The sequence below is a fragment of the Mytilus californianus genome, unplaced genomic scaffold, assembly GCF_021869535.1.
Source record: "Mytilus californianus isolate M0D057914Y unplaced genomic scaffold, xbMytCali1.0.p SCAF_4, whole genome shotgun sequence".
In the NCBI taxonomy this organism is placed as follows: domain Eukaryota; kingdom Metazoa; phylum Mollusca; class Bivalvia; order Mytilida; family Mytilidae; genus Mytilus; species Mytilus californianus.
The window spans coordinates 20,011,357-20,034,789 of record NW_026262690.1 but is presented as its reverse complement, the minus strand read 5'-3'; the positions used below and the strand labels follow the sequence as shown (position 1 = coordinate 20,034,789).

General features: G+C 33.6%; 1 long non-coding RNA gene across 4 annotated transcripts in view; it reads right to left on the bottom strand.

The window, feature by feature from the left end:
• LOC127737638 (uncharacterized) overlaps positions 1–20,383 on the bottom strand; it is a 31,661-nt gene extending 11,278 nt beyond the window's left edge. For 2 of the 4 annotated variants that reach the window (XR_007999731.1, XR_007999730.1), the window contains exons 1-2: positions 20,213–20,382; positions 16,160–16,270 (exon numbers count right to left, since the gene is read on the bottom strand). This is a non-coding gene — a long non-coding RNA (uncharacterized LOC127737638). Of the gene's footprint in view, positions 1–10,805; positions 10,991–16,159; positions 16,271–20,212 lie in introns of those variants that run through there. The other 2 variants (XR_007999729.1, XR_007999732.1) reach the window with 2 other exon arrangements.
• Positions 20,384–23,433: the final 3,050 nt, after the last annotated feature.

The window sequence follows — 23,433 nt, the reverse complement described above, 5'->3', positions numbered from 1 at the left end:
TTATCCAACACATTACTTTGCAAATGGGATCAAACCCTCTACCATTGTTCCAAGCGGTTAATGGTCCTCCTCAAACAACACTGCGAAGAACATCTGAAAACTCTTACTGGCGAATTTAACATCCTTTTTAATAGCTGCAAAAAAGATCTCACATCTGACAATTGTGATGCTATCAATGCTTGCCTTAAAGACATAACAACCATACAATCTCAAAATTTGAGTGAAAGGCAGAAAAGAAAATTCCGTAGGGATGGCATCGAACATATCAATCCTTCTTTACCATCTGAAAAAAAAGAGAAAACGAGTAAGGCGCTTTAAACGTAGGTCACTAGAAACTGATTCGCCCTCCAACATTGTGGTCAATCTTTCCAATCACCAGTTAACGGAAGCTGAAACATCTCTTCTCTCGAGAGGCTTAAATTTCTGTCCTCTACCTGCCCCTGTCAATGAAACTAAATTGTCGGAAGACCTTGACAATTTTGCCTGAAGTCTACGCATTAAGGAATATTTCGCGTCGAAGGAAAATAACAACAGAAGCTCGGATAGCGACTCAGAAATTTCAGAAGACGAGAAGAACTACAAATTTATAGAAAAGAGTACTTGGATCCCTAAACCGAGCAAAAATGCCACCTTGGAATCATTTATTGACAATTTTAAGTCGGACATTATTAGAAATACTAGAAATAACAATAAACCTTTTGACAATCTTACCAATGAAGAACGAACTGCACTGAAAAACTTACGATCTAACGACAATATCGTCATTAAACCTGCAGACAAAGGCAGTGCAGTGGTTGTCATGGATAAATCTGCCTATATTCAAGAGGCTGAACGACAACTTGGCGATGCAAGGTTCTACCAAAAACTAGACTCTGATCCTACAACATCTTTTAGCAGAGAAATAACTGATAGTTTGGTAGAAATGCACAATGATGGTTTCATCGATGAAAAAACTCTAGAATATTTGAAACCAGAAAATCCAAAACCGAGCAGATTTTATCTTTTACCTAAAATTCATAAGGCCAATAACCCAGGAAGACCTATAGTTTCAGCGAACGGTCATCCGACAGAAAAAATATCGGAATTCGTTGACTTCCATCTTCGCCAACATGTTGAAGACCATCTCACATCAAAGATACTACCGATTATCTTAGAAAATTGCAGGCCTTAAATCCACTCCCCTCCGACACGACACTTGTCTCTAGACTTATATAATTTTTTTCCTTATCTGCACAGTATCGTCTATTCTAGACGATCCGGTACATAGTAAATTTGCTGGTTGGTCCTTTTTATAGACTTCTATATATATATATATATATATATATATATATATATAAGTCTAGAGATTTGCACAACGATACTTATATAAGATGGTATAATACGAAGATGTTGTTATTAAATCGTGTTGACAAATATTTCGGCTTAACAAATAGCCTTCTTCAGTGTCAATTATTTTAACAATACTGATTATATGTATAAAAATAGCTCAATAATACAGGTAAGTTTTGGTCTATTGATTTAATCCAAAATCCTGAACATCATAATATAAAACAAAACTCAATACTCAAATATACGTGACTGTGTATGTTTACATCCCAAAATGAGTGAAAAATAAAACTTAGTATTTTTTATTTATGCCGTTTGGATGATGTACATTCACTATCCTACTGTCTGTCGATGCATTTATTTTTGGCATTGCACTAGTCATGTCTTCTTTGACTGTTCATGACGTTAAAATACTAAATCCCTGGGATGTGTTTTAGTTGATTTTAGTCTCTGATGCATGATTTTTTTATTATTAATTGTTTTGGCTTTTAACTAGCTGTCAGTTACTGCGAGTACTCTCAAATCGTACTTTCTTGTTTATTTCACCTGTTGATACTAATTGTATTGCTTTTTTGTTATTTAATGTTATTCAGGGTTATATCTGGTCTATATACCAGCTTTGATAAGTGTTTGGTATAACTATAAATTTTCACTTCGTACTATTAACATCAAAATTATTTATTTTGTAAAAATATTTCCTTTCTCCATTGGTACTATACACGTATACCTAACAACAAAATTATTTTCATTTACCTGTGTTTAAAGTTAGTGCAAATGGCTGATATTTTTGATCGAGCATATTGTTTTTCTTTAATTGTTTAACATTTCTTACCGATATAACATGTTACTTTTATTATTCTTCACTTAGTTTATTTATTTTGTATTTACATTGTGTCATAGGTCAAATTTATTTGTTCAGTGTATGTTCAATGGTGTTAATATGTCCTTTGATTGAGTTAAGCCATTTCAGTTGATATTTTATAGTGTGTCTTTCTATGTTGTGATGTTACACTATTGTTTCGGAAAAAGGGTGAAGGTTTGGTACCATTAAAACGTTTAAACCCGCTGCATTTGTTTGCACCTGTCCTAAGTCAGGAATCTGATGTTCAGTAGTTGTCGTTTGTTGATGTGGTTCATAAGTGTTTCTCGTTTCTCGTTTTTTATATAGATTAGACCGTTGGTTTTCCCGTTTGAATGGTTTTACACTAGTAATTTTTAGGGGCCCTTTATAGCTTACTGTTCGGTGTGAACCAAGGCTCCGTGTTGAAGACCGTACTGTGACCTATAATGGTTTACTTTTATAAATTTTGACTTGGATGGAGAGTTGTCTCGTTGGCACTCATACCACATCTTCTTATATCTATTCAGTTCCTTTATCCAAAAGCTTTCCCGAACCTGTCGCTGGGCATCACTCCAGTGAATGTTCTGTTCAATCACTAGGATCTTCATGCGGTTAAAGTCATCAAGTTTGTGACCAGACTGTCTGAAATGCTGAGAAACTGGGAGAAGTGGCTTCTTAGAGATATCACTCCTATGGCCATTGAGGCGTTTGTGGAAAGGCAGCTTTGACTCACCAACATATTGGAGGCCACAAACCGAACATTCTAGAATGTAAATAACATTCATACTTTTGCAGTTAACATTGCAAAATATCCTATAGTTATTTTCGGTTGCCTTACTGTGAAAAGTTGATGAGTGATGCATCTGTAGGCAGCATTTGCAGCGTTTTTCACCACACGAACGACATTCTCCAGAAGTACTTCTATTATCAGACACTTCAGCCCACACCAGCAGGTTACGCAGACTATTGGGTAGCCTAAAAGCTATCATGGGAGGCTCGGGCAAAATCTTGGATAGTTTGGAATTCTTTTCAACTGTTTTCCAATGCTCACGAATGACACCGAAGCTGTTTTTGAGAGATGGGTGGTAAGTAAGAACACATGGAGTCCTTTTATTTTTCTTTTTAGCCCCTTCTCTTCAAGCGGGTTTCGAGTTGACGTAGTTGTTTTTTAGTTGTTTCTGAGTTGGAACATATTCGCTTGACTCTGAGTGCCTGACTGTACGGGATGCTCTTAGTACAATGAGCAGGATGGCAACTTTTAGGGGACAGATATTGGTGAGTGTCAGTAGGCTTAGAATATAGATCAGTGGATATGATGCCATCTGTGAGCGAGCTGGAGGTATCGAGGAAGGTGATTTTGGATTTAAATTTCTCATGAGTAAATTTGATACTTGGATGTATGTTGTTGGCATGAGTGATGAATGTATCTAAATCCTCGTCACTTTAATTCCATTTCATATCCACATCATCTATAAATCTAAACCAGGAAAGCGGTTTTTCGATGGAAGATTCAAGAAGTTGTTTTTCTAATTTGCCCATAAATATGTTGGCATATGAAGGAGCCATTTTGGTGCTCATAGCAGTTCCATTAACTTGCAGATAATGGTCTCCATTAAAAGTGAAATTGTTGTTTTTGCGTACCAGCGTGAACATTTTGACAAGGCATTCAGTAGGTGGATATTTCACTGGTCGTGAATTCCAAACTTCTTTACATGCATCAATGCCATCTGCATGTGGGATATTCGTGTAGAGGGAGGTAACGTCCATAGAGACAAGTGTCGTGTCGGAGGGGAGTGGATTTAAGGCCTGCAATTTTCTAAGATAATCGGTAGTATCTTTGATGTGAGATGGTAAGTCTTCAACATGTTGACGAAGATGGAAGTCAACGAATTCCGATATTTTTTTCCGTCGGATGACCGTTCGCTGAAACTATAGGTCTTCCTGGGTTATTGGCCTTATGAATTTTAGGTAAAAGATAAAATCTGCCCGGTTTTGGATTTTCTGGTTTCAAATATTCTAGAGTTTTTTCATCGATGAAACCATCGTTGTGCATTTTTACCAAACTATCAGTTATTTCTCTGCTAAAAGATGTTGTAGGATCAGAGTCTAGTTTTTGGTAGAACCTTGCATCTCCAAGTTGTCGTTCAGCCTCTTGAATATAGGCAGATTTATCCATGACGACCACTGCACTGCCTTTGTCTGCAGGTTTAATGACGATATTGTCGTTAGATCGTAAGTTTTTCAGTGCAGTTCGTTCTTCATTGGTAAGATTGTCAAAAGGTTTATTGTTATTTCTAGTATTTCTAATAATGTCCGACTTAAAATTGTCAATAAATGATTCCAAGGTGGCATTTTTGCTCGGTTTAGGGATCCAAGTACTCTTTTCTATAAATTTGTAGTTGTTTTCGTCTTCTGAAACTTCTGAGTCGCTATCCTAGCATCTGTTGTTGTTCTCCTTCGACGCGAAATATTCCTTAATGCGTAGACTTCTGGCAATATTGTTAAGGTCTTCCGACAATTTAGTTTCATTGACAGGGGCAGGTAAAGGACAGAAATTTAAGCCTCTCGAGAGAAGAGATGTTTCAGCTTCCGTTAACTGGTGTTTGGAAAGATTGACCACAATGTTGGAGGGCGAATCAGTCTCTAGTGACCTATGTTTAAAGCGCCTTACTCGCTTTCTCTTTTTTTCAGATGGTAAAGAAGTATTGATATGTTCGATGCCATCCCTACGGTTCTTTCTTTTTTGCCTTTCACTCAAATTTTGAGATTGTATGGTTGTTATGTCTTTAAGGCGAGCACTGATAGCATCACAATTGTCAGATGTGAGATCTTTTTTGCAGCTATTTAAAAGGGTGTTAAATTCGCCAGTAAGAGTTTTCAGATGTTCTTCGCAGTGTTGTTTGAGGAGGACCATTAACCGCTTGAAACAATGGTAGAGGGTTTGATCCAATTTGCAAAGTAATGTGTTGGATAAATTGCCAGGTGTTTGTGGCATGAGCTTGATTTGTAGTCCGTTAGGACATAATGGGTTAAATAAGATAAGTGGTGTTCAGTTCTAATTTGTTTATGTTTAATAGCTCTAAGTTGTTTAAAATAATCATTGATGTTCATGATATAAGAGCTGAAAACTTAAATTCACTGGGATTATGTGAATAACATAATACAGGTCATTCAGAGGAAAAAAAATATAGAAGTCTATAAAAAGGACCAACCAGCAAATTTACTATGTACCGGATCGTCTAGAATAGACGATACTGTGCAGATAAGGAAAAAAATTATATAATTCTAGAGATTTGCACAACGATACTAATATAAGATGGTATTATACGAAGATGTTGTTAATAAATCGTGTTGACAAATATTTAGGCTTAACAAATAGCCTTCTTCAGTGTCAATTATTTTAACAATACTGATTATATGTATAAAAATAGCTCAATAATACAGGTAAGTTTTGGTCTATTGATTTAATCCAAAATCCTGAACATCATAATATAAAACAAAACTCAATACTCAAATATACGTGACTGTGTATATTTACATGCCAAAATGAGTGAAAAATAAAACTGAGTATTTTTTATTGATGCCGTTTGGATGATGTCAATTTAGTTCATTTATCCAAAAGCTTTCCCGAACCTGTCGCTGGGCATCACTCCAGTGAATGTTTTGTTCAATCACTAGGATCTTCCTGCGGTTAAAGTCATCAAGTGTGTGACCAGACTGTCTGAAATGCTGAGAAACTGGGAGAAGTGGCTTCTTAGAGATATCACTTCTATGGCCATTGAGGCGTTTGTGGAAAGGCAGCTTTGACTCACCAACATATTGGAGGCCACAAACCGAACATTCTAGAATGTAAATAACATTCATACTTTTGCAGTTAACATTGCAAAATATCTTATAGTAATTTTCGGTTGCCTTACTGTAAAAAGTTGATGAGTGATGCATCTGTAGGCAGCATTTGCAGCGTTTTTCATCACACGAACGACATTCTCCAGAAGTACGTCTATTATCAGACACTTCAGCCCGCACCAGCAGGTTACGCAGACTGTTGGGTTGCCTAAAAGCTATCATGGGAGGCTCGGGAAAAATCTTGAATAGTTTTGAATTCTTTTCAACTGTTTCCAATGCTCACGAATGACACCGAAGCTGTTTTTGAGAGATGGGTGGTAAGTAAGAACACATGGAGTCCTTTTATTTTTCTTTTTATATTTGTATTCTAACAGTTTACTTCTTGGAATAGTTTCCGCTTTCTGAAAGCCTTTTTGGATAGTTCTGTGTTTGTAGCTCCTTCTCTTCAAGTGGGTTTCGAGTTGACGTAGTCGTTTTTTAGTTGTTTCTGAGTTGGAACATATTCGTTTGACTCTGAGTGCCTGACTGTACGGGATGCTCTTAGTACAATGAGCAGGATGGCAACTTTTAGGGGACATTTGAAAGTACCCAATTTTGATGATTTTCCCATTTTTCACCAATTTTTACCCATTTTTGTCTATTATGAAAAAAATCACAGTTTTACAATTAAACTTTTTTTCATACTTTCACTAAAGATGAAGTGGACCAATCTGAATAAATTTAACTTAAGAAAACTATAGGTAGGTGTTAATATAAGAAAGTTTTATAAAATTTCGTTACTTTTTCGTGTCAAATTTACCATGCCTTCAATTTTGTAAATTTGGGATTTTTCTCTTTTTTTGGAACAAAAAGCATATTATTTCAACTTCTTCGTTATAAATGATTGAAAAATACATATCTAAGAAATTTGAAAAGAAAAAATTGATATGGGATGTACATGTTTCTAGTAAAATCATTTCTTGTACCCCTCACCAATTTGCTCAACATTTTGGCTAATGAGACTGACTTGATTGGTTATAAAATTTGAAAATTTTATTACTCAAAAACTACCTATTGTAAATGCACAATTTTTTCACAGAGTTAAGTTTGATTATAATATTTTTTAAATTCATTGATATTTTCCACATGTATCACATGTTTTGGAAATAATTCCAGAACGAGATTTAAACGAGACTGAAACGTCATAGGAATACATCTTTAATGTACAATTTTTCTATAGCTCTGCTGGGGGCAAAGTAGTACAAAATTCCCATTTGCAAAGGAGAAGTCAAATGGGAGAACATTTTGTATTTTTAGACACGTTGTACATGTTGTTGTATGTAATAAATTTGGGTCAAATCGGTGAACATGAATATGACAGCCTAGACCCTTTCACAGTTGATGCGTGAAGTACAAGTGATTATGTCGTAGTATTGTATCATTAACATTTATCAAAGGAACTTGTAAAAAAGATTGACACGGGTAGGAAATGTCATCATTCATAAATGTTATCTGTATATTCGTATGTTGGAATCTATATATATGTTTGCCTATGTGAAATGACAACTGCAAATTATACCTTGTCTATCGGATTTCTTATGATTAAGAAATGCCAGGCGCTAGAAAGATTAAAAAGTGCCTAGAAAATCAACATAACAATGATAGAGTAGATCTGATTCTTTACTTCCACCCAAACCGGGGCTAGAAACTGTACTTTCACTTCTCACTTCTACGGCAACACTGCCTAGCATTGCGTAGACGCCTTATCCTTTCCTCTATGTATAGCTGATAAAAATCTGTTTTCGTTTCGGGAGGTCTTGTATATTCATTGTATTATTAAGATTCATGTTTTATTTTCACCGATTTAGTTATGAAAATATTCGAATGGTGTCATATAACTACATAAACCAAATTTTAATGACTATGTTTAGTCCAGCTATTACATCGACCTTGTAATGAAGAATACGGCACATACCTTTTAGTCTTCTTCGTTCATTGATTTTTATTAAACCTATTTACAATGAACTAAACTATACAACAGAATAAATATTTTAAGTTTATTTCCCTTTGTACATTTTCCGTTATTATATTATATTATATTACAACGTCCCAGCATATGGACTATAAATCTCCTAGTTGGTACTATATGCTATTGCTCATGGTTCCTATTATGATTTCCTTGATAGAGAATTAATGCTTACTTTAAAGCGTGAAAGATTGTCAAGGTGAAGTCGAAAGTTTTACGGTTGGCTGACAATTATGAAACATGTGTCTGAAGATGTTCAGGGTTATGCTCCATTTATATGAGCCTCAATCCTAACCTCCTTTCCTCTTTTATCACTGAATGTAACTTATCACCAGCTGTTGATCGACTGATAATACGCAAAACGGAGCACCTGTAATCAACCCCGAGTTTTAGTGAGGTTTGTGTTTCTTACATTTTAGATTTCTTGATATACCCGTATAGCTTAGAAAACCACGAAAGGTACATGTAATTCGACATTAAAAATAAGATTATTGCGATAAAATATATGAAGTCTGAAGTTAAAAATTCTATATTCGAAACTCGATGTCATCTTATTGGTTAGTTTTGGTACTGAATATCGAATGAACCATCTGGACTGTTATATCATTTTTCCTTTTATCCCTTTTTTCTTATTTTCTTGTATTTGCAGATATGATGTCTTTAGTTAAACAGCAACCCCCCCCCCCCCCAAAAAAAAAACAAAAAAAAAAACAACAAAAAACAAAAACACAAAGACCCCAAACTCTAAACAAAAACATCCTCCCCCTAAAATAAAAAAGAATAAAAAAGGAAAATTCTCAAATACATTGTTGTGAATATAATCTGTATCATTTCAACATTTTGTGCTTGTTAACCGTAGACCCCGTAATGAAATCGAGAGAAAAATGAAATCGAAATCATAATTATTTTTTGAAGCTTCGAAAAAATAGACTTATTAAACATATCTAGACCATATATCCTAAAATTAAAACACAAAAATGAAAACCTCGCACAGTCTGATCACACACAGAATTACCCTACACAGTCTGGTCACACACAGAAATACACAGTCCGGTCACACACAGAATTACCACTAACTTGAACAAGAAATGAAAAACGCCTCCTTCTGCAACTTACAGTCATTATAAACATGTACATGATGTCAGATTAGTACGATATGGAATGTGGCTACAGGGACATTTCTATATAAAAAAGTCAGTTTTGTGATGGCAAAGTTCTATTCGTTTCTTTGATGTGATTTTAAACGTTACTATTTTGCACCTGATGAAGGTAAATCCAGAAAAGCGCTTCGGACGCATGAAATTATTAAACGTGTTGTTTTCAATTTTTTACATCACTGAGTCAATACCTCTGCTGGTGGACTATCAGTCCCCGAGGGTATCATCAGCTCAGTAGTCAGTACTTTGGTATTGACATGATTTATAACAAACCTTTCTAAAATTGTCTGTTTATAAATTTTGAAATTATAAAGAAACTAAGGTTTCAACTCCCTCAGGCAAAGTTGACCTTAGATGAATTTGGCTATTTGTTTTAGGTATTTTTGTTATATAGCTCTTCAACTGTTTCGGTACTTATACATCCCTCGGATTTCAAATGTTTGGCTTTGAGCGTTCCTGGTGAAGGTAAATCCAGAAAAGCGCTTCGGACGCATGAAATTATTAAACGTGTTGTTTTCAATTTTTTACATCACTGAGTCGACACCTCTGCTGGTGGACTATCAGTCCCCGAGGGTATCATCAGCTCAGTAGTCAGTACTTCGGTATTGACATGATTTATAACAAACCTTTCTAAAATTGTCTGTTTATAAATTTTGAAATTATAAAGAAACTAAGGTTTCAACTCCCTCAGGCAAAGTTGACCTTAGATGAATTTGGCTATTTGTTTTAGGTATTTTTGTCATATAGCTCTTCAACTGTTTCGGTACTTATACATCCCTCGGATTTCAAATGTTTTGCTTTGAGCGTTCCTGATGAAGGTAAATCCAGAAAAGCGCTTCGGACGCATGAAATTATTAAACGTGTTGTTTTCAATTTTTTTCAATATAGGTATATCTAAAATGCACAACATTGGCTGATGACATTAGGATAGATACATTTACTGAAGTTGAAGTCATCGCCATCACGACTTGGTTGACCGTTATGTAATATTATTTTCACAAATGACGACGGATATGTTCCAATTGTCACCACAACAACTCCGTCCTCTTTTTCATGATGTGACCTACCGAATAAGACTAACTACCTGGTTGGTACTTCCATGAGCAATACGACATTTGCCCTATGTAGAGCAGGATCTGCTCACCCTTCTGGAACACCTGAGATCACCCCCGGTTTTGGGTTTTGCTCAGTCTTTAGATATGTTGTGTTTTGTAGACTGCTGTTTGTCTTTTGGTCGTTTGTCATTTTTTTGTCATGGCATTGACAGTTCGTTTCCGACTAATGAATTTGACTATCCCTTTGGTATCTTGCGCCTCTCTTTTAGCTTGTAATATCAACTCTGTATTATTAACAGTTATTAAAACATTAAAAAATCTGCTTTCATTATGATTTATGAATACATTCATCCATTGTTACAACATTATTAATTTTCGCTTAATGAAGGGTTTCAATCAAAGAAGATTCATAATATTATCTGCAATTAGAGATTTACGATATAAAATCTTGTCAAAAAAAAAGTTAGAAAGCAAATACAAGTTAGGAAAAAGAAACACACGAGAATACCCAATCCAACGTGATTAACAAAACCACAAACAAACAAACATAAGCACACGAAGAAACAACCACATAAAACAGTACTTCATATATATATATATATTTTGCATTGACAAATTCTTTTTAATTGTTTTAATCATTTTAACATTTATCTGATTTGAAAAATTATTCACACGTATATTAACTAGTTAATTCTCTACTGAATAATCCTCATCCATTTGAGTTTACCCCAAAAGGTCCGCGATTGACTCGAGAAAACCCCTGAAATTAGAATTATAACTGATTACTGTAAAACCATTCTTCAAAAACACTAAAAACATGTTAACTGTCAATTTACACAGAGCGAAAAATTAATTATACAATTGAATATATATATATATATATATATATATATAAACGCCTGAAAAGTGTACAAAACAACACCAATAACAAAAAAAGAAAACTATAAATGTAATTATTCATAAATATTTCGGATAACAGATATCCTTCATCAGTATGATTATCATCATGGATGTCAAATGAATCATATCAATCTACTTTGATTAAACTATAACAATCTTGAAATTTATACAATAAAACAGTTAACCGAACATCATAGTTTAGACGCTTGTACAATTCTAAAACATTTAAACATGACATAGGTTATATAGCTATTTACAACAGAGACTGCAAAGATATGCTTCAAATAAAAATAGTAATGTGCGATATGAACTGGCACAATTCTAAAATTTAAAAGGTGACGATAGTTACGATGTTACAAGAACGATTGCGTGAATAAACATTCCAAATAAACAGCACTGACCGATCTAAGTTTGTAAATATTTCAAATTTGACAACGGTAGAGTAATTACAACACACACAGGCTGCGTATTTAAACATCCCAAATAAATAGCAGTTAAAAAATATAATAATAGATTTCGAATAAGGTTAAATAGTTGAACGTGACTTGGTACTTTTACATCCCTCCAAAATGAATAGAACCAAGAAATTTAAACTGATATAATTACAAAAATTGTTAGAGTTGAGTAAGGTAAAGAAATAGAAGCAGAGACTGTAGTAATAAGTAATATAACCCAAATGTAAAGCACTGCGCGAATTCGAACTACATCTTTTCATTTATCCCATTTGGTGCCAAAGTTTTTAATTTTCTTATCCAAAATCTTTCCCGAGTGAGTCTATCCTCCCTAGACCAAGCAGTGTTGTGGTCAATGATTGTAATGGTCAGTCGATTGAGATCTGCCTTAGTGTGGCCAGGGGATCTCAAATGTCGACTGAGGGGGAGATCTGGCTTGCATTGGTAGTCGCTACGATGGCCGTTCATTCGTTTATGAAATGGCTGTTCTGACTCGCCAACATACTGTTTACCACATTTACACTGTAGAAGATACACAGCATTTGTTGTCTTGCAATTAACATTGCAAAATATGGTGTATTCTGTACCGGTGGAGTGACTGTTAAAAGTCTGGGTATTCAGTGTTTGTTTGCAAGTCAGACATCGTTTGTTTCCGCAACCCTTGCAAGAGCCCACAGAAGAAGGGCCTGCTTTAGAGGATAAATCAGCTCTCACCAGCAAGTCTTTAAGGCTCTTGGGTCTACGGAAAGCCAGTACAGGTGGCTCGGGAAAGATCTTGGATAGTTTAGGATGTTTTTCGATTTCGTTCCAATTTTCGCGGATTAGGTGTGATAAGTTGTCAAATTTGGGATGGTTTAGTCAACACAAAAGGCACCCTCTTGTTGACCTTTTGGTCTTTATACTGTAAAAGTTCACCTCGGCTGATGTTGTTAGCACGAGAGAAACCTTTATCAATGTCTTTCTTTTGTAGCCCCGATGTTTTAGGTGACCGCGAAGTTCTTGCAGTCGTCTTTTTGCAGTATCGTTGGTGGAGCAAATCCGTGACTATGATTACTATGATTATGATGGTAAGGTTTTTGAGATCAGCTTGGGCGTGCCCAGGTGATCTCAAATGACGACTTACGGGGAGGTCGGGCTTGCAGGTGTAGTCACTTCGATGACCATTCATGCGTTTGTTAAATGGCTGTTCTGTCTTGCCAACATACTGCATTACCACATCGACGCTGAAGAAGGTATACTACATTCTGGGTTTTGCAGGTTACATTGCAAAATAATAATAATACATTGCAGTAATAATTTTGGAACTCGGAAGTAGGGTCATAGTCAAGCTTCTTATAAAATCTCTCATCAGAGAGCTGACGCTCTGCTTCCGCGATGCAGGTATATTATTCCAGCTTAGATCGGTCAGTGCTGTTTATTGGGAATGTATTTCCACTCAATCGTTGTTGTAACATCGACACTGTCGTCACATTTTAAATTTTAGAATTGTACCAGTTCATATCGCACATTACTATTTTTATTTAAAGCATATCTTTGCTGACTCTGTTGTCAATAGCTGTTTACAAAAAAAATTAGAATTGTACAAGCGTCTCTATGATGTTCGGGTTGAACTGTTTTATTGTATAAATTTCAAGAGTGTTATAGTTTTAGAATCAGAATAAATTCATTTTACATCATATTCATACTGATGAAGGATATCTGTTATCCGAAATATTTAACATTTGTTCATTTTATTGTTATTTTTTGGTGATGTACCCTTTTAGACTTGTTATATATTTATTTTGTAGTGTACTGTATCATAATTATATGATCCATCGCCCAATAAGATTGATCGTTGGCAATTATTCAGTCATTTTATATATATATTTTGTTACATCTTGTGATCCGTTTATTTGGCAATCGCCAATGGCAGTCGGCAGAGTTTAAGAACATCAGTTGTTCGACCTGTTAGTCAAATGCGTTTTGTTAAAATATACTTTTTCTCTTTTTTGGTCTTTTGGAAAATGTTGTTTGTGCTGTATTTAGACCACTCTAACAAGAAATTTGTTTTGCATGCACACGTATAGAAATTGCGGTTTTTATCCAACGCAATCATAGGTTTGAACGTTGTTTTCAATTTAGACTTGTTTATATTTTTTCGTTTGGGCTTGTATTATATTTGCCTTCGGGTTTATATGATCCGTTCATCCTATTTTGACTCTTTCAAAATTCAAGAGTCTATCCTAAAATGAGGTAAATTATATGGCCTTCCAAATACCGTTTCGATTCCTAACATCACTGAAGAGAAATTTATTGTCGAAATCCGGATATGGTGTACTATTTTTTGCACCTTTTGTTTGCGGTATACCATCTTTTCCGCAAGTTTATTGTTTTCTGTTTGGTATTAAATTTATAAATTTTTAAAGATCTATTTTGTAACATCTTGTGATCCGTTTATTTGGCAATCGCCAATGGCAGTCGGCAGGGTTTAAGAACATCTGTTGTTCGACCTGTTAGTCAAATGCGTTTTGTTAAAATATACTTTTTCACTTTTTTGGTCTTTTGGAAAATGTTGTTTGTGCTGTATTTAGACCCCTCTAACAAGAAATTTGTTTTGCATGCACACGTATAGAAATTGCGGCTTTTATTCCACGCAATCATAGGTTTGAACGTTGTTTTCAATTTAGACTTGTTTATATTTTTTCGTTTGGGCTTGTATTATATTTGCCTTCGGGTTTATATGATCCGTTCATCCTATTTTGACTTTTTTCAAAATTCAAGAGTCTATCCTAAAATGAGGTAAATTATATGGCCTTCCAAATACCGTTTCGATTCCTAACATCACTGAAGAGACATTAATTGTCGAAATCCGGATATGGTGTACTATTTTTTGCACCTTTTGTTTGCGGTATACCATCTTTTCCGCAAGTTTATTGTTTTCTGTTTGGTATTAAATTTATAAATTTTTAAAGATCTATTTTGTAACATCTTGTGATCCGTTTATTTGGCAATCGCCAATGGCAGTCGGCAGGGTTTAAGAACATCTGTTGTTCGACCTGTTAGTCAAATGCGTTTTGTTAAAATATACTTTTTCACTTTTTTGGTCTTTTGGAAAATGTTGTTTGTGCTGTATTTAGACCCCTCTAACAAGAAATTTGTTTTGCGTGCACACGTATAAAAATTGCGGCTTTTATCCAACGCAATCATAGGTTTGAACGTTGTTTTCAATTTAGACTTATTTATATTTTTTCGTTTGGGCTTGTATTATATTTGCCTTCGGGTTTACATAATCCGTTCATCCTATTTCGACTCTTTAAAATTCAAGAGTCTATCTTAAATTGAGGTAAATTATATGGCCTTCCAAATACCGTTTCGATTCCTAACATCACTGAAGAGACATTAATTGTCGAAATCCGGATATGGTGTACACAATTTTTTGCGCCTCATGTTTGCGGTATACAATCTTTTCCGCAAGTCTATTGTTTTCAATTTGGTATTAAATTAATAATATATAAAGATCCATTTTGTTAAATCTTGTGATCCGTTTATTTGGCAATCGCCAATGGCAGTCAGCAGGGTTTAAGAACATCGGTTGTTCGACTTGTTAGTCAAATGCGTTTTGTTTAAATATACTTTTTCACTTTTTTGGTCTTTTGGAAAATGTTGTTTGTGCTGTATTTAGACCCCTCTACCAAGAAATTTGTTTTGCATGCACACGTATAAAAATTGCGGCTTTTATTCAACGCAATCATAGGTTTGAACGTTGTTTTCAATTTAGACTTTTGAATGAATAAGGAAAACATGACAAAAGAAAACAAGATTCATTGAAAAATACACTCTCGATCATTCTGAATAACATCGAGAAAGAAAGTAACATTTAAATTGATAAACACATATTAGATCAGAAATAGATAAACAAATAACAAAGAATAAAGAAATAATCATATGAATTGTAGTACTTCACTGATTAATAATTAGGCTATGAAATGAAAATAATTTGTGTGCAGACTATTTGTCATACACACATGATATTTCAAGTATCGTATCTCTTACATACAAGCGTAATAAGTCAAGAGTATGAATATCATTATCCTTTCGATTCACCTTTTATCGTTTCAATTGTTTTTGAATACTTTTGGTTTATATACATTTGGTTCTATATTTTTATATCCTTTGCAATAATGTATCATGATCCTCCCTTGTGTCTGAGAATTGGCGCTAAAAAGTATAAAGTTTTCAGAAATAAACAAATAATAATAATAATAATAATAATAATAATAATAATAATCACAATAGTAATTATAAATAAAAACCCATTCCAAAAAAAAAAAAAAAAAAAAAAAAAAATATAAAAAAGATATCGTAAACGACAACCAATCCCCCTTTGACCGGGAAAAACTCATGAACATATGATAGGGTTAATGTATATATCTATTGTACAAACCCTTCTTGTATCTTGATCTGAAGAGCTCAGGATACATATTAAATCTCTAAAGAGCTTTCAATTGAATCTTAAATATTTGAGAGAGTTAGCTAGTTTCAGCTGTAAATGCTTCATATAAAGACGCCAATTCGTATCTAAGCGATGCATTATTTACCTGTCCATCTGTAGGCTCTGCTTGCATCATTTGACGGGCTTCAATGAGAGGATCCAACATAACTACTTTGGTCTCGGGATTTCCAGGTTCTGACAAATATTCATATGAAGGCTATAATAAAAAAATAAATATTTACAATAGCATTGCTATTTTTAAAATGTAAGCATTTATTGAAAACGAAATAAACTTCTATCAAATCAGTCATTTGTTTTTTAGTGGCATGTGAAACGGTAATTTAAAATATGCTATTCAGGGCACAATAAAATAGTTTCAATTAACATGATGTTCCAGAAATATATATTTCTTTTGATTTGTAAAATTTGTGCATTCATTTTTGAATAATGTGTTTATTCATGTACGACTGATTTTCCGTTTTCTTACACAACGATAAGCCAGAAGTTTTAATGAAAAAGGAACAGGCGGGTAGATAATCCAGTAAAACAGCAATAAATACAATAGGTTTGTCCTGTAATAGAGGCCGTCGGGTAAGAAGGTCGGTAAAATTTAGACTACAACCAGAAAATGAGGGTATATTGGATAGTGACAGAAATTGTGCCTTGTAACCGGCCGCCGACGGACCCTTGTTGTTACAAGGGTTCTTAATGTGCAATGAGCGTGGTACTCTCTGTACAGAAACACACACGAGGCATCGGATTTAACGTCACCATTCTCACCGGACATGGCTGCTTACTTGTACATTCCGCACAACCAAACTGACGCCCAACTTTGGCAAGGGTTATACTTCCGATCGGAAGAAGATTAAGAGTGACTATATTTCTATTTCCAAGTCACCTTTGGGGGTTAAAAATACTTTGAAAACGAAAGCACACCAAGTAAACACACAATCGCAGTTAAACAAAATACGAAAACATATTGAAACGACGGAACCATTAATCAAACATAAAATAGTGTGATTTTTAACATATGTCGGAAAAGGTACAGGAAAATTATTAAGAGCTGCTTTCAGGGAAATAAAAAGGTGTTATCTCCGTTTGTTGGCCGAAGAAAAACATGCAAAAGTTGTTTTAAGGTTTTAACTATATTTTTTTTTATCTAATTTGGATTTCGATGTTGCCAAACGTTTCATATTTTTTCTTCCACAAATGTATGGTTCCTTATAAAACCATTCAGACGGTTCTTTCATACATACGCGATTTGCGCACTGGAATGGGTATCATGCGTTGACATTATGCATTTTAAATCTCAGCACGCTTTTAATAATGCATCAGTCAAGAATAACAGCATTGCATTGAAAGAATTAACATGTGGAAATGTATTTGTGACAATCATATGCACAATGATGGCAGATGTTTCGATAAAAGATCCATAAAACATTAGTCAATACCTTTTTTGAATTGTTTTCAAAGTGATATGATAAGCATAGGTATGTACAACCGAACCTGCTGTCTTGGAATAGGAAAATGAACTTTCAAAGGTTTTCTGCTCCAAAAACGATTTTTGATGCAATATATATTATACGTATATGTGTTTGTTTTTTCTACATTGGCTAGAGGTATAGGGGGAGGGTTGAAATCTCACAAAACATGTTTAACCCCGCCGCATTTTTGCGCCTGTCCCAAGTCAGGAGCCTCTGGCCTTTGTTAGTCTAGTATTTTTTTTAATTTTAGTTCATTTATTTGTTTTGGAGTTAAGTGTGACATCCATTCTCACTGAACTAGTACACATGTTTGTTAAGGGGCCAGCTGAAGCCTGCTTCCGGGTGCGGGATTTTTTGGCTGTGTTGAGGACCCATTGGTGGCTTTCGGCTGTTTTCTACTCTTTGGTCGGGTTGTTGTCTCTTTGACACATTCCCCATTTCCATTCTCAATTTTATCAATTAGATAAAACACAATTTGCTTCTCATTCTTAGCTGAATTTTAAAGCTGAATTTGACAAAATAACAAGACCTTTTATTTACAAGCGTTGCATATGTTCTTACTTATGTAATTTGCAGCGACTGTATATTTATAACGGTAAATGCTGGTGATAGACTGTTTTAAGCATTTTTTGATTTTAAAAAGAATGTTCAAACTCTTATATAAATATATAAAAACTTGTATTTGAAAGTTCTTCATTATAGCCAATTAGCTACTTTTTTCATATTTACCGTTGATATCAATAATTGTTATCGAATGCCACTTTTCATGATTTATATAACAAATCTTTCTGAAATTTTCCGTTTACAAATTTTGAAATTATTTAGAAACTAAGGTTTCAACTCCCCCAATCAAAGTTGACCTGCGATGGCTATTATTTCATGTCCTTTTTTGTCCTATAGCTCTTCAACTGTTTCGGTTTTTATACATATTTGGCTTTCAACTATTCGGCTATGGGCGTTCCTGATGAAGGTAAATCCCGAAAAGCGCTTCGGGCGAATGATATTTATAAAACGTTGTTTTCATTTTCACCGCTTGTTTTTTTTGACAGGTAGAGGACATTACTAGAGCATGCACTATTTATTATTTAAAAGCATCCTACTTCAATCCAGATTTGGGTGTTGTCAAATCGTGAGCTTTTTGTAATGTTTTCTTTTTTCATCCTTTTTCTTCTTGCAATGATATTGACTGTTCTTTTTAATAGGGTTTAGTAACGTTTTGTCGTTCTATTTCTTTTTATGTTTGGAATTTTTAAAATGGAGTTTATTTTCAAATATCTATATGTTAATATGTCTTTATACATGAGTTAAATTATATTGTTGATCATTGTTGCTGATTACAGTTTCTAACTATGTATTATGGTCCCATAACAACAGACATATATGCTTATTGGAAACAATCCTTATTACATTTTTGTCTGTTTATACCAGTTTTCAAGTAAATTGACAAAAACACTGATAAAAAAAAACGTCTGTAAAATTTCGAAACAAAAACACGTTTTTCCAAGCCAAAGGATAATCAAGAGTATTTCTGAAAGAAATAACAATGGCATTAACAATATAATAGCACAAAAAAGATCATTGAAATCTTTTGCTTTAGCAAAAGACCGTTTATGCAATTTTAATTGAGTCGGTAAACGAGTATGTTTTCGCTGAAAACACAAAAATGATTTAAGAGTGAAAATACAAATGTATCATTTGAAAAGTTTTGTTGGATAATGTTTTATAAGGTTACTCATTCGTAAGAACCAATCAAGTTCCATAGCTGTTAAAACGACGAAAGATACCAAAGGCAGAAAACATTGTGAAAAACAAAAGAATGTCTTTTCCGTACGTTCCTGAATACTACATATGTTGACTGTTAGTTAAAATGACACACCAGTTTACAAGCATATTTTAAACATCTGTAAAGGTGTTCATACATATCATAAAGGTAATTTATACAATCACTGTTTTCTGTTATTTCGAATTCTAAAACTAGAAAACGTTATGAAATGGATTTTGTTTTATTTTATTACAGAAATTGGGATTTTAAAAATCTCCATGGTCTTCGAAAACTTTTAGGAGTTCTCCTCTTATATTTGATGTGTTTCCCTCAGTTTTAGTTTGTAACCCGGATTTGTTTTTCTTTTTAATCGATTTATGAATTTCGAACAGCGGTATACTACTGTTGCCTTTATTTACAGTTGAATACTGTTCATTTCATTCCCGAAATTGAACATAAAAAACATTTCAAACCGAATAATTTTCTTATTTTGAAATGTCCATTGCAAATTTAAAATTACTCTACTGTCAAGCCTATTTGTTAAATTGTGATTATATTAGAAAAGGTTGTCATATTATATTTTTTCTTTGAAGATAGTTGTTCTATCTCCAATTGCAGTGACAATAAAAAAATATTTGCAAAACTTGCGATTTTTATTTTATAAAGTTCTTGCAAAATTTTGTAAATCATATCTTTCCAAAAGCCGGTTTGAAAACAAAAAACTCATTCAGTGAAAATTGCGAAGCATTTTACAATTTCTTTGTATGAAAAAAAAAAAAAAGAAATGGTTGGGGAATTTATACACTTATACAACAGAAGATACTTCATGGAAATACATTGCACCTAATACCATGTACTGTTTGTTATTCTCGCAATTAAAAAGACAATATATGTTGTTATCAATATTACTTACGTAATAGGGATATCCTTCACAAAACGCAATAGCAAAAAGAAATGTTGTGATGGATAAAACACATTTTGTCGTCATGATGTGAAACCGGAGAAAGTACTGGTAATCCTATGTTTTGGAAATACAATTTTATTACCCTATTGATGAGACACGCTTGACGAATGACAAACAATTATATTTTGTAAATATCAGAATCTGAATGTGACATTTACGGAAAATGTTAATATGGCTGCTAACAGTTTTGTATAATTTTTGACATTTTGGAAATTGATATCATATAAATACAAATTTATGACAGATACGTTATGAAAATCTAATAAATAATGCAACAGTTGATCGACTGCAGAAGTTTTAAAATCTAACGGGATTATCTATTTCAGACATATATCTAAAAAGAATATTTTGATCCTTTAGTCCTATTATTCAGAATGGTAGGCATTTCTAATTCTCATAGGAATGCCGAATGCATGTTAAAAACAGATTATCAAAACATAACATGTATGTTGTTAATAAAAATTTAACATCTTGAGGTTATCAATTTCAGAATTGTTTTTCTGTATAATTTGTCGCTTCATTACAAAACATATATCTATCTGTGTCGGCCATTCTTTTTTTGAAACAAGTTGGACTATTTTGTTTACCCATCTCTAAGTTTAGAATATAGAATACAATGTAAGGGTTTCATATGTAAGTACTCTAACAGATCGTTTGAATATTTATCATCCACCATTACCCTTGTGTAGTATCTTTTACAGTAACTCTTAAACGCCGTTATAATTTTTTAATTAAATAGTTGTTTATGATTTGGAAAAAAGTTTTATGGAGCATATGACAACCCCAACACTTTAACGATGTTTGTAAGGACACTTATCTTAACTGAAATCCAGTAGACTGAATAAAGATCCAGTTCTACATCTTTGGTTAAATTTAGAAAGGAACATAAAACCGACCTATGATTGCTCAGGATTTCGGAAAGAGTATGTACGTCGTGTTTTTCATGTCTTCCCAATTGCCTTGCAAAATCCTCGAATGTATCGATTACTATCTTCAAGTTTAGTTTCAAGTTTACGTTTCATTTTTTGCTGATGGGGGTGGGTTTTCGGGCCTATACCAAGTCAGGAATATGACAGTTGTTTTACTTGGTCCGTTGATTGATAGCGTTTAATTTGTCAGTTTGTATGGACTTCTCCTTTTTGAATTTGCATTGGAGTTCGGCAAATTTTGTTATACTTTTTTGTAGGTGACAGTGTGAATGTCATTAGTTATAACATTGTCAGCCGGAATACAATTGAGTAGGGAACGTGCAAAGGTGCGATCCGATGGTTAAGACTTGAGATCATAGTTTGCTATGGTGACGACGTACTATGTTTAAGCAGAAACATAAATACACATATTGTATTATTTGTCTCTTTGGTGTAGGGTATTGCAATGACATGGCTCTACGGACTTTCCGATACAGGATTCAATAGACATCATTGATTGACATAATAAACTGCTTTTATTTCCTGATACTGAGAAATACACTTGTTTTCGTTAATCTTAACATAATTGATAAATGAAATTTATATTCTTTGAAACAAAACAACTAAAAATAGTGTTTTGAAACCCTTGAGATACTTTACTACAGGTCGATAGAATTATAATTTCTCAAATAATTACAAGTTTTATATTTCCCGAATGTTAATGTGGGAAAATGTTAAAGAATGTGCAAATAATTTGTTTTGAAAACAGAAAATTGTGTCTTAAGACTATCAATGACGCCGTCAAACACGCACTCACGCGTGAACAACAGAACTGCTAAAAATATAGGTTCCATGAATATCGTAATACAATTCGACCCCTTGATGCACAGCAAAAATATGTTGTTATAATAATTATATCAATCAAAAGTTCAAAAAGGAATAGTAAAATGGTGCAAATGAAAACATTTTTTTTTAGTTTAAAATATCAAAAGGACTATTCAAACCTAATTAGAGGTATTCCCGTAACAGTGTGGACAACCGTAGTACTTTTCTTGTTAATACTACTGAATCATTTACCTTTAACTTGAGTTAGCGTAAAATCATTGATCGATAGCCGATGACAAACAGTCTGTCAGAGGCCTCCCAGTGGGGATTTACATAATCACTTGTTACACATTTCGATACATAAAATGAAACTCTTTTCACAGAACTTGATAGAAATTTTTTTGAAATATTCTTTGTATCAACACACACAACAGTTTCATTTTAGAGAATAATAAATGTCAAGAGCTAATATCATTATCCTAAATACATTTACACATTTGAGTTTTCATTGTAAAAACTTTAAATCGATGGATATCTTAAGAGAAAAAATACTCCCAAATTGTGATCATTTAAGAGTAACCTACCATTTGTTCAATGCATAGGATTTGTTTGTGAAAAGAGTTCCGGACGATGAAAAAAAAAAATCATTTTTTTAACTGGATATTTTTCACATGGATCATCGTTCGAATCATTCAGTCATACATAGAACTCATATGATTAGTTTGCCTTGGATATTCCAGTACTACACAACTCAATTGCCTCTATTTATGTATATATCTATATTATGTATATATAATTAATTAAAAGACTTTTCTGTTAGTATAATGCTTTTATTTCAAAAGGAAACTGTTACGCGTGTGTGTGATCCTTTTTGTCTCTTTGACCTAAGATAGTTAGTCATAAACTAAATTGCAGTACTCGTCGATAGTCACAATGTGGTCTTTATGTATCATTTCCTGCATGTTCAGTGGTTGTCGTTTGTTGTTGTGTAACATATTTGTTTTTCGTTCATTATTTTACACATAGATTATGCCGTTAGTTTTCTCGTTTGAATTGTTTTACATTTGTCATTTCGGGGCCTTTTATAGCTGACTATGCGGTATGGGCTTTGCTCATTTTTGAAGGCCGTACGGTGACCTATGATTGTTAATTACTGTGTCATTTGGTCACTTGTGCAGAGTTGTCTCATTGGCAATTATACCACATCTTCTTATTTTTATATTTAAAAAAAAATGTTGTAAATCAAAAAAAAAAAAAGAAAAAAAAAGAAGAAATTTTTTTTGAATGTTTATTGCGTAAAATAATAACAATTATTTCAATTTCGATCCATATTAAGCTGTTGCTTTTTTCCGCTTCGAGCAAATTTTGACCACATTTTAAAAATTAATTTCCTGCAGGATGCATATATTTTATGCACATTTTTATTGTCATCTTAAA